Source organism: Budorcas taxicolor, chromosome 24, assembly GCF_023091745.1.
Source record: "Budorcas taxicolor isolate Tak-1 chromosome 24, Takin1.1, whole genome shotgun sequence".
Lineage (NCBI taxonomy): Eukaryota > Metazoa > Chordata > Mammalia > Artiodactyla > Bovidae > Budorcas > Budorcas taxicolor.
Window position 1 is genome coordinate 10,887,702 of NC_068933.1, and position 11,382 is coordinate 10,899,083.

The following is an 11,382-nucleotide window of genomic DNA, read 5'->3' on the forward strand; positions in this document are numbered from 1 at the left end:
GAGCCTGGTGGGCTGCTGTCTGTGGGGCTGCAGAGTCAGACATGACTGCAGCGACTTAGCAGCAGCAGCAGCGGATGGTACGAGGCCCAGCCCCACATTGATGACGTGTGGGAACATGTTGAAGTTGGGTGGCCTCAGCCTGCAGCGGCTTGAAGCAAGCTTTCCATTCCTGGCCAGAGGTTAAGTGGGGTCATGGCAATGAGAACACCAAACCCTAGCCACTAGACCAGTGGTCAGTGACAAGGGCCTGGCCCTTTGGCTTTGCAAAGAAGATTTCCCACAAAGACGGAAAGTAGTGAAACAAGCAAAGTGTTTATTAGGAGGAAAAGAGTACTGTGCCTGTGGATAGACACTCCCGCAGACTCAGAGTTGCAGCCTTGTGAATCATTTTTATGGGACATTTCTTCCAGGTTTCCTTTGGTCAGGCATCTTGATTTGCCTCATTCTGAGTCCATATTTGGTTTATCTCTGTATCCTCTCACGTGTGCACATGCATCTCTTAGCCGAGATTAGTTTTGCCAAAGAGGACTTTGGGTAGCTGGCATCACTTACTACAGGATGACACTCCCTCCATTTTTGACCTCCAAGGAGGCTTTCTGTGAATGTGTAGTCAGGAAGGTATCCTGGATTTGAGAATGAAAAGTACGTGGTCTTTCCTCTCATATCTGGGCAGGGCCCAGCCTCGTCTGTCAATTGTCCTGCTATTCTTGTCTAGGAGTATCATTCCACGAGGAATGAATCGCCAATTGCTTTACCCTCTGGGGGGTGGGGGCATCTGCTTCCTGCCTCAGTGTGAGCCATTTTGCAGAAATACATGTGTGTTAAATGAAATGATCTTCTGAAATATGACAAATGATTAATGCCTTTAATATGAAAAGAACTTCTACAAGTGAATATGAAATAGATCAAGAGTCTATCAGAAAAATAAGCGAAGTGTGTGAACAGGCAAATTCCAGGGATGAGAATAAAAGTAAGCTTTAACTCTATATAAAAAGAAGTTTGCCTTCAATAGTGGACGTGAAATCCTTAGAGCAAAATGAGATCGCATTTTCTTTCACCCATCAGATTGCCATATGGATTCACATCTAGAGCTGATGAAAGTGTAGGGAAATCGACACTATTAATTAACCAGTGAATTATGAGTTATAACTTTATTTAAAGTATAGTCTGTCAGTAGCTATTAAGATTATAAGTGTATCTCTTGATCCAGTATATTTAACTCTGGAGGAAAAAAAAATTAGACATTATAAATTTCTTCCTGGCTGAGCTCTTCAATCTCCCCTCCCTCTTACCTCCCAGCCTTCTGCATCCACCTATACAGACCCACCTCCTTATCCTGTCCACTGTTAGCTCAAATACCACTGCTGCATCAGTCAAGGTGGAGCTGAGCATCCAGGTAGCACTGCTTATGGTGAACTTATAGCCACTGCTGTTGGCCAAGTTCCAGGTACCACTAACCCACCCAGTCACCGTCTCTAGAAGCTGCTTCTCCCACTATCCTTGTGCTGTTTTTTCAGTTGAGATGACTTCCTTTCGCGGTGGATGAAGTCAGGCTTGTTAAATCTCAAACTTTCAGCTTTTTGAAAATGTAGCTCATTTAGTTCATACACACATCGCTACCCCTCCCCCAGTGCACACAGGATACAGTGAATGTGAAAGGGTTTCTGAAAGACGCTGGCCCAGGGTAGTTGGTGGTTTTAGTCGCTAAGTGGTTTCTGACTCTTGCAACCCTGTGGACTGTAGCCTGCCAGGCTCCTCTGTCCTTGGGCTTCTTCAGGCAAGAATATTGGAGTCGGTTGCTCTTTCCTTCTCCAGAGAATCTTCCTGACCCAGGAATCAAACCCAGATCTCCTGCCTCGAAGGAAGATGATTTACTGACCGAGCTATGAGGGATGCCCCGCCCAGGGTAGCAATCCCTGACTGCTGTGTCCTTAAAGACTAGTTGACTGTCCTAGACTCCTTTCAACCTCAGGGTAACTTCCCTCCCAGGAACACTTGGCCTTCTCGATCGGGCCTTGGTCATTAGCGATTTAGGTGACCAAGGATGACCATTGGATTTGTTTGTATAATTCAGATGTGTTCTAATTCAGACGACAGTTAGGAACTCAGGGTCCTCTGGAGCTACCTCCATCTTTTATGCAGATACCTGGGAGGAGCATCGGCACCCAGCCTTAAACACAGCAAAGTACATTGAGGAAGGGCTGACGACCATCTCTCATCAGACCCTTACCCAAGCAGAATATCCTGCTAAAATAACTGAAGATGATGGAAATTCTCACACCGAGGCTGCCTCATGGCATTTAGACGCCAGTTCTCCTAAGACAATGATCTGGAAGCATTATTTTCCTGCCCTTGTTTACCTAATCAAGCTCATTCTTATGAACCACACAAGTTCACTCTCTCCTGCTGGCAAGAATAGCCTCTCCAGGAGTCCAACCCACCACACTCATCAGGTTTAATTTCTGCCTAATTGACTGCCTTGCCAGATCCTCCTCCTCTGTTCAGATTCTGATTTCAGAGTCCCCTGGGGTGAGCCTTCTCCCTCCCCACTTCTTCTCATGAGATCATCCATATTCCCAGTGTCAAACTCAGCCTTTATTTTTATACCTAAATGTGTATCTCTAGCCCAGTGATCGTCAACCCAGAGAAATTTTGCCTTCCCATTATTTGCAGTGTCTGGAAACATTTTCATCACAACCATGTGAGAGATATACTGTCATCCAGTAGAGAGGGGCAAGAGACAAATGTGCGCTTTGTAGGGTAGTTCACAGCTTAGGACAGAAGCATCTAGATTTAGAGAGAATAGTGTGGAGGTTGAAACTCCCTGTTGCTGAGACAAGCTCTGTTCTAGAATCATGTATGCAACATTACCACTTACATGTCACTGTGGTCCACACACTTGATACTGATAAAACAGAAATATTTTCTTCCCCAATTCTGTGTTATTTTTCCTGTTTCAATCCCATCTTGGTAAATGGCAGCATATCCTATTTTGCCTCCCTGAGACCTGGGAGGTAATGGTGCTTTCTCTCTGTCTCATATTCAATCTCTCTCACATCAGCAAATCCTGGGAGCTCTATATCCCAGCATCATTCTGGCACCATCCCTGTGTCTCTATCTCACTTGTAACTGCTGTATCCAACTCCCATCATCTCTTTCTTCGTCATTGCAATAACCTCTTAACTGCTTTCCTGGCTTCCACCCTTGACCCTTGCTAGCAATTGACACAACAGCAGAATTTTAAAAATATAAATTGGACCAGTGCCGCCCCTCCTTCCAAACCTCAGTGTTGTCCCTTTTGCACTTAAAAAACCACCCTGAAGTCAAAACCTGGTCCTATGCCCATCTTCCTGACCATGCTCAGAAGCCTTCCTACTCAAAGGATTTCTGCTCACAGATTGCAGCAGTTTTATCCCCATCCATGCCTTCCCTGTTGGGCTTCCTTCTTCCTGGAAGTCCTACTGCTGGGTTCCTCCCAGACTGATGGCTGCTTGTCATTCATTCCTATCTTCGATCAAGTGTCACATCTGAACGTGCTTTCAATGTTATGCAAAATGCGGTGGCCTCTCCCATCCACTGGCAGTGTGTCATCTGTTCTCTTATAGTATTTAAGCTGCTTTGTTCATTTTTAATATCACTTTTAAATTTAGATATAATTGAAAAGTAACATAGTTCTAGGTATACAACATAATGATTTGATATTTGTATGTATTGCAAAATGATTACCAGTAAATCTGGTTGACATCCATTCCCATACATCCATCACCATACACTGTTACAATGTTTTCTTAGTAACGAAAAATTTTAAGATTGATCTCTTAGCCAAATTTCAAATACACAATTCACTATCATTAACTATCATCACCATGCTATTTCCTCCTCATGGCTTATTTAATTTGTAGTTGGAAATTTGTGTCTGTTAACTCCCTTCACCTATCCCCCCACCCCCACCCCCACCCCCACCAGTAATTAGCAGTGTTCCCTGTATCCATGAGCTTGGTTATTTATTGTAGTGGTGATGGTGGTGGATTTTTGGATTTAAATTACAATTTGTCTTGCTCTGTCTGATTTATTTCACTTAGCATAAGACCCTATCCATGTTGTTGCAAATGGTAGATTTTCTTTCTTTCTCACTCCTGAATTGTATTCCACTGTATATACATACCGCATTTTTCGATCTGTTCATCCATCAGCAGACCCATAGGTTGTTTCCATGTCTTGACTGTTAAAAATAATGTTGCGGTGAACATTGGTATATAAATATCTCTTTGCCATAGTCTTTGTTTCCTTCACATATATTCCCAGAAGTGGAACTGCTGGATCATATGCTTATTCTGCTTTTTAATTTTTGGAGGAATCTCCATATGGTTTTCCACAGTGGCTGCATCAATTTACATTCCCACCGACAGGGCACAAGGGCTTCCTTTGCTCTACATTTTCACCAACACTTGTTATTTTTTTTTTGTCTTTTTATTATTAGCCATTTTGACAGGTGTGAAGTGACATTTCATTTTGGTTTTGATTTGCATTTCTCTGGTCATTTGTACTGCTGAACACCCTTTCATGTAACTGGCCTCCTGTTTGTCTTCTTTGGAAAAAAAAATGTTTATTCAGATCTTATTTTTTAATCAGATATACTTTTTGCTGTTGTGGTGTGTGAGTTCTTTTTGTATGTTGGATATTAACACGTTAAGAGATACTGCTTGCAAATATTTTCTCTCGTTCAGTGGCTTGACTCTTGATTTTGATGATGGTTTCCTCTGTTGTGCTCTGCTTTTTATTTTGATTCAATCCCACTTGTATATTTTTGCTTTTGTTGCCTTTTGTCATCAAATCCAAAGAATCATTTCCAAGACCTGTGTCAAAGACAGTTCACGATTTCTTTTCAGAGTTTTATGGCTTTAGATTTTGTATTCAAGTCTTGGATCCATTTTGAAGTAATTTTTATGTGTGGTTAGGGGTCTGTACGGAGAAGGCGATGGCAACCCACTCCAGTAGTCTTGCCTGGAAACTCCCATGGATGGAGGAGCCTGGTAGGCTGCAGTCCATGAGGTCGCGAAGAGTCAGACACAACTGAGCAACTTCACTTTCACTTTTTACTTTCATGCATTGGAGAAGGAAATGGCAACCCACTCCAGTGTTCTTGTCTGGAGAATCCCAGGGACGGGGGAGCCTGGTGGGCTGCCGTCTATGGAGTCGCACAGAGTCGGACACGACTGAAGTGACTTAGCAGCAGCAGCAGCATCAGGGGTCTGTAAGTTAGGGATCTGGTTTTCTTCTTTTGTGTGTAGCTGCCCAGTTTCCTCTGCATCGTTTATTTAGGAGACTGTTCTTTTCCCCAATGTGTATTCTTGCTGCTGCTGCTGCTGTTAAGTCGCTTTAGTTGTGTCCAACTCTGTGCAACCCCAGAGACGGCAGCCCACCAGGCTCCCCCATCCCTGGGATTCTCCAGGCAAGAACACTGGAGTGGGTTGCCATTTCCTTCTCCAATGCATGAAAGTGAAAAGTGAAAGTGAAGTCACTCAGTCGTGTCTGACTCTTAGCGACCCCATGGACTGCAGCCTACCAGGCTCCTCCATCCATGGGATTTCCCAGGCAAGAGTACTGGAGTGGGGTGCCACTGCCTTCTCCAGTGTTTTCTTGGGTCCTTTGTTATTGACAGTGTTCGTGTATGTCTAGTTCTGGGTTCTGTTTCATTTCATTGATCTATGTCTGTGTGTATGCCAATGCTATACTGTTTCGATTACTGTAACTTTTTAATATAGTTTGAAATCAGGGAATGTGCTGCCTCCAGCTTTACTCTTTCTTATGATTGATTTTGCTGTTCTGAGCCTTCTATGTTTTGTTCAGTCCATTCTCCTCGGTGCACTCCCATAAAGACCCCTGTCTCCTGCATTGGTTACATTAATTATTGTTTTCATCAATACAAATGATCAGCAATAAAGCACTCACTGTTAGCCTGACAGTAAAAGCTTTGTAGAGAGGCTAGAGATTATAGTTCTAAAATTGAGTAAAATATTTCCAAACAGCAGTGTGGACCCAAGCAAGATGATATAGCTTGGACATCTTTCCCAAACTTTGCCTGCCTGCCAAAATTAACCATTTCCCTCAGTTCTCTCTTCTGTTGTCATTTTCTCATGGAAATAATCCTCTGTTACCTAACATCGTATTTATTCCTATTTCATTTTCAACTAGATTATGGATTTGCTTAAAGGCAAAGATTCTTTGTATATTTGTATCACTTGCAGCATAGTGTTCCTCCTTAAAAAAAAAAAAAAAAACACCTCTGAGATTCCTCTGTATAGCCAACATATTTCAGATGTTGTACAAAAAATTTGTGATATGCATTTGGCACTCATATTATTATTACTACTTGATTTTCTGCTGACTTCAGGGTAATTGAGGCATTACAGTATTTCATATTCAGCAAAGCCTAACTTATATATTAAATATCACTTGGTAACTCATCTACCAAATAGTAGAGCAATAGAGTCACTGAAACTGTTATAAAAGCTAACATATTGAGGGTGAATTATGTGCCCAGCCATATTCTAAATACTTTTAATATGTTAACTCATTTAATCTTCATAATAGCCCTATGAGATAGTGATTATTTTCCTCTTTTGACATTTGATGAAACAGTGGCAGAGAGAAGTAATTTGCTGAAGGTCATACCATAATGAAGAACTACTAAGTGCCCTTTCAACCTAGGCAGTATGACTCCCAAGTCAATATCCTTAACCTCTAACCAGTCACTTTTGATCAAAAATATAATTGACTTTGTACAGGACTGTATACCTTTAAAGTAAAAGAGTTCTTTCCATCTAGATGTGACTTCTTAAAATTCTAGAATGGATTTATTACTGTATACACTACACAATTACAGATGTCTCAGCCTTCCACTAATTTTGGTGATAAATAATATTTCTGCTTTCTGATACGATGAAAAATTCTTTTTTTATCCTCTATGAAAATGCAAGACTTTAGTTGAATACAGTAACATATCTCTGCATAGTTGGGTGGGGGAGGGTGGAATGCAGGAAAATAAATCACTCTACCAATGCATCTTGGCAGCATAATCATCTATTTCTAGCAAAGAGCAAAATAGACATTATATGACACACTCTTACTTGAGATAATCTTTTATGTTTTGCGGTTAACAATGCAAATAAATCAATGTGAACAAAGTTTAAGAATAAAAAGATAACCCCAAACCCCTTTAATCATCCTTTCTATCAAAAAGAGTACAGTTGTTATTTACAGCCACAATGAACCATGCTAATTTTCGCAAGAGGCTAGAGAGGCAGCATATTCACTAACAATAGATTTGCATAACAACGATGAAATGCACAAATAAAAATCTCCATTAAAAGCTTGTTAGAGGCCAGCCTGAAAAAGAGAAATTAAAAAAGATTCCGAGGACATCTCTCACTAGGTAGCCAACTCAACTCTAAGAGCCATCTGGTCTCTTTTCATGCTCCATATCCACTGTCCTCACCGACGTAGACATGGACATGGTTTTTGGTCCTCTAATTAGGTGGAATCGATGTGGAATGGTAGGGCCGAGCTGCAAGACCATTTGCATCATTTTTTTGACAAGGTAATTGCCCGTCAGTAATTAGGCTTCAAAAGGATCTCACACCAAGGGAACGAAAACGTTCACCAGAGAGATGACTGCTTTCGTTTACTAAATCTTAACTTCACAGTATATTAGATAAATCACAGGTTGAGACACCATCAGTGCCTCGTAGATGAAAAAATGTGGTATTTAGGTGTGCATTTAAAAGTCAGGAGCCAATTCTACAACGGAAACAGAATTTGGAGGAAATAAAATCTTTTCTTTACCACCTAGTAGCTCTATGCCTTTGAGATAGCATATATGTCTTGGTTTAATTTTGCTCAATTATAAAATTAGAGTGATGTACACCAAAGTATTGAGCCAAGTCTCCCAAGTTTTTCCTGAACTTCAATAATCTGAAACCTTTAGTCTGTTAACCCATCATCTTCTCTTACCTCTCATTCTTCTTATTTCTTACATGATACACTCAACTGAAAATTGCAGCTATTGTCACTCATGCCAAACCTGGAAAGATATTCTATAAACTTCTGTTCACAGATGGTCAAAACTCTATCAGTTATACCTCTTAAACATTTTGGAAATATGTTGTTTGCTGCTGCTGCTAAATCGCTTCAGTCATGTCCGACTCTGTGTGACCCCATCGATGGCAGCCCACCAGGCTCCTCTGTCCCTGGGATTCTCTAGGCAAGAGTACTGGAGTGGGGTGTCATTTCCTTCTCCAATGCATGCATGCATGCTAAGTCACTTCAGTCGTGTCCAACTCTGTGCAACCCTGTGGACAGCAGCCCACCAGGCTCCTCTGTCCATGGGACTCTCCAGGCAAGAATACTGGAGTGGGTTGCCGTTTCCTTCTCCATATATTGCTTAATTCTCCCTTTGTTCACTTCCCATTGCCTCTGTCTCTGTGACGTTCTTCACCTTCTCAGTTATGGGTTACATAAAAAGTCCCTCAATAGGCCTGTTTCCCTAACTGTAACCAGCCACCATACTGCTAACCTGATTATCAAAGTAAAAAAAAATGATATCAGTCTTCCTTTTTAGAATCCCCTGTATCTTTCAGGTAAACAAGTAGAAAAATCTTAATGGAGCATAAAGATTTGGGCCCTTCATTACTTCCTTTCCCAACTAATTTAGCCAAAGTGATGTACCGAATAAAATTCTCCCCCTTGTCTTTGACTTTGATCTATCCTTTTGCCACTGTGTGATTAAATTCCACTGTCTTTAAGAGTCACAGTTGGACGTCAACCTTCAAAGAAAGGAAAGTGTATTATCTCACTCACCCCAATAGTGTATCACACACACACACACACACACACACACACACACACACACACACACACACACACACACACACACACACGAATTTAACCAGAGTACTGAAGGTCTGAAAGAAGAGGCCCATTTCAAGGACCTCAGTCTTCATATAGTCAGCTCTGTAATTACCCATCTCTGTGGAGAGTTTTTTTGAAAACTGATGGTCTGAGGGGAACATCTACTGCTCCCAGTTGTGCTCAAAGAGAATTTTGCTTTGGCCTGATTACAAAGAGGGTGGCGAGCTCTGCAGTTCAGTTCAGTCAGTTCAGTCGCTCAGTCGTGTCCGACTCTTTGCAACCCCATGAATCACAGCACGCCAGGCCTTCCTGTCCATCACCATCTCCCGGAGTTCACTCAGACTCAAGTCCATCGAGTCACTGATGCCATCCAGCCATCTCATCCTCTGTCGTTCCCTTCTCCTCCTGCCCCCAATCCCTCCCAGCATCAAAGTCTTTTCCAATGAGTCAAGACTTCGCATGAGGTGGCCAAAGTACTGGAGTTTCAGCTTTAGCATCATTCCTTCCAAAGAAATCCCAGGGCTGATCTCCTTCAGAATGGACTGGTTGGATCTCCTTGCAGTCCAAGGGACTCTCAAGAGTCTTCTCCAACACCACAGTTCAAAAGCATCAATTCTTCGGCGCTCAGCTCTTAGGAGTGTTGAATGGCTTCCTCTCCCCTGTCCTCACATCCAAATCATCATCAGTACATTCGGGTGGAGGAGTAAACATCAGCTGCTGCAGCCCGTGGTTGGAAATTAGCTGATAAATGTGAATGTGTTGATGGCGGAGAGAGAAGCTGATAAGAGGCTTGCCCAGAAATGAGCCCAGGTGGCCTGTAATTTGGGCAGTGATTTGGGCTGTGGTCCAGCTGCTGAAAATCTTATAAGTTTATCCCACATTGTTCTGATTTTACTTAAAAATATTTAGGGGGGTTCTTTTTATGATAGCTGCGTGGTACAGGAAAGGAACAGTGAGGACATTTTCCACCTTATGTAACATAGAATATGGGCAACCATCAGGCCTTAAGGCTCATCAGCGCCTTCAATGTTTTCACTTAAAATTGGGCTTCCCTTCTGAGCCTTCACATAAAGCTGATGCTTCCTCCACAGAATGTGTGCCATGTGGGTGGGCTTGCTCAGACCTGCCCTCAATTACATGCATGGGCACCTAGCTTTCATTGGTCTGAGAAGTTCCCCCATTTAGATGGTAGACTGAGGTTCACTCTACCTGTAGGGAACCAAGCAGAGCTCAAACTTTCTCTCTGCAGTGCTTGAAAAGAGAAAACTGAGCAAAACACAATTGCAGTTTTGCAAAAGAGATCCAGTTTAGGATTCTTGGGAAGAATCTTAGAGAAAAAAAAAAGTTTGAAATTTGTAAGTGAAGTCAAGGGTCATAAAGGTGAAAGGACTTTCTCAGCTTTCACGCTAGCCAAGATCCTGGCTTGAGACCAGGAAGAGGGTCACTGATGGGAGCAGGGAAACTGGCCAATATCTGTAATGTCATGAGAAGGTGTTGTGAGAAATTAGAGTAAAAAAGTCAGAAAGTTTCCGAGCAACAAGCCTTAGAAGCCAGGTCAAGGGTTTTCAGATTCATTCTGAGTGATAACCAAAATATTTAAGTAGTGCTTAAACATGATTATATCTGTTCCTTCTTAAAAACAAAAACAAACAAACAAAAGAAACAGTTCTCTGCCATGTGCATGGATAATGGATCAGGGGTGAGGTTAGGTGTGTGGACAGCAGAGGAGTTATGGAGGCCCCATAACTAGGCGAGTGACAGTCATCGTAAGAGATTGTGGAAATTAATCTATTGTGGTGGTTTTGGGGAACAAAAACTATTTATCTTCAAGGACTTGAAGTTGTTGTTGTTGTTTTTGTCCTGAATGCTTCCATTTATATCAAAGCAAAGAGACACCTAGAAGTCATCCCTATGGGCAGGTGGATATTTACATTGTATGATTTAATCCGTTTTGGCCGGAATGGCTGAGAAGGGCATCTTCAGAAAGGGAACATGACCTGACATTTGCAGGGGGCAGTCAAGGGCGATACGAGACAGTGGGGCACCAGGGGTGGCAGAGGGTCTTCCGGGAGCACAGCCCAGCCCCACATCCAGCAGCATCATCAGGTCACCTCTCCTTCCATCCCTGAGCGCCTCTTGCCCTGTCTCTAAGTCTTATTAGAAAGAGTCCATCTAGGACTAGAGTGAGAAGCGATTTTCCTGTCCTGACAATTTAACACTCAAGTGAACTCACATGAATTTACACCAGGAGCCACCTCTGTTTGCAAATTAGTATCAAGACATTATCAATTTTGCAAGTCTTTGGCTCTTAACTTGTTTTGAGGATACAGTTAAACTCAGTTAAAATCATATTTTTCAATACCTACAGGCACCTCTCAATATCAAGATTTGTGATACATTTAGACAGTAGGAGAAAAATGCATCTGTGTAGTCTTACACATGCAAATAGAGTTCATAAGAAAATTACTCTTG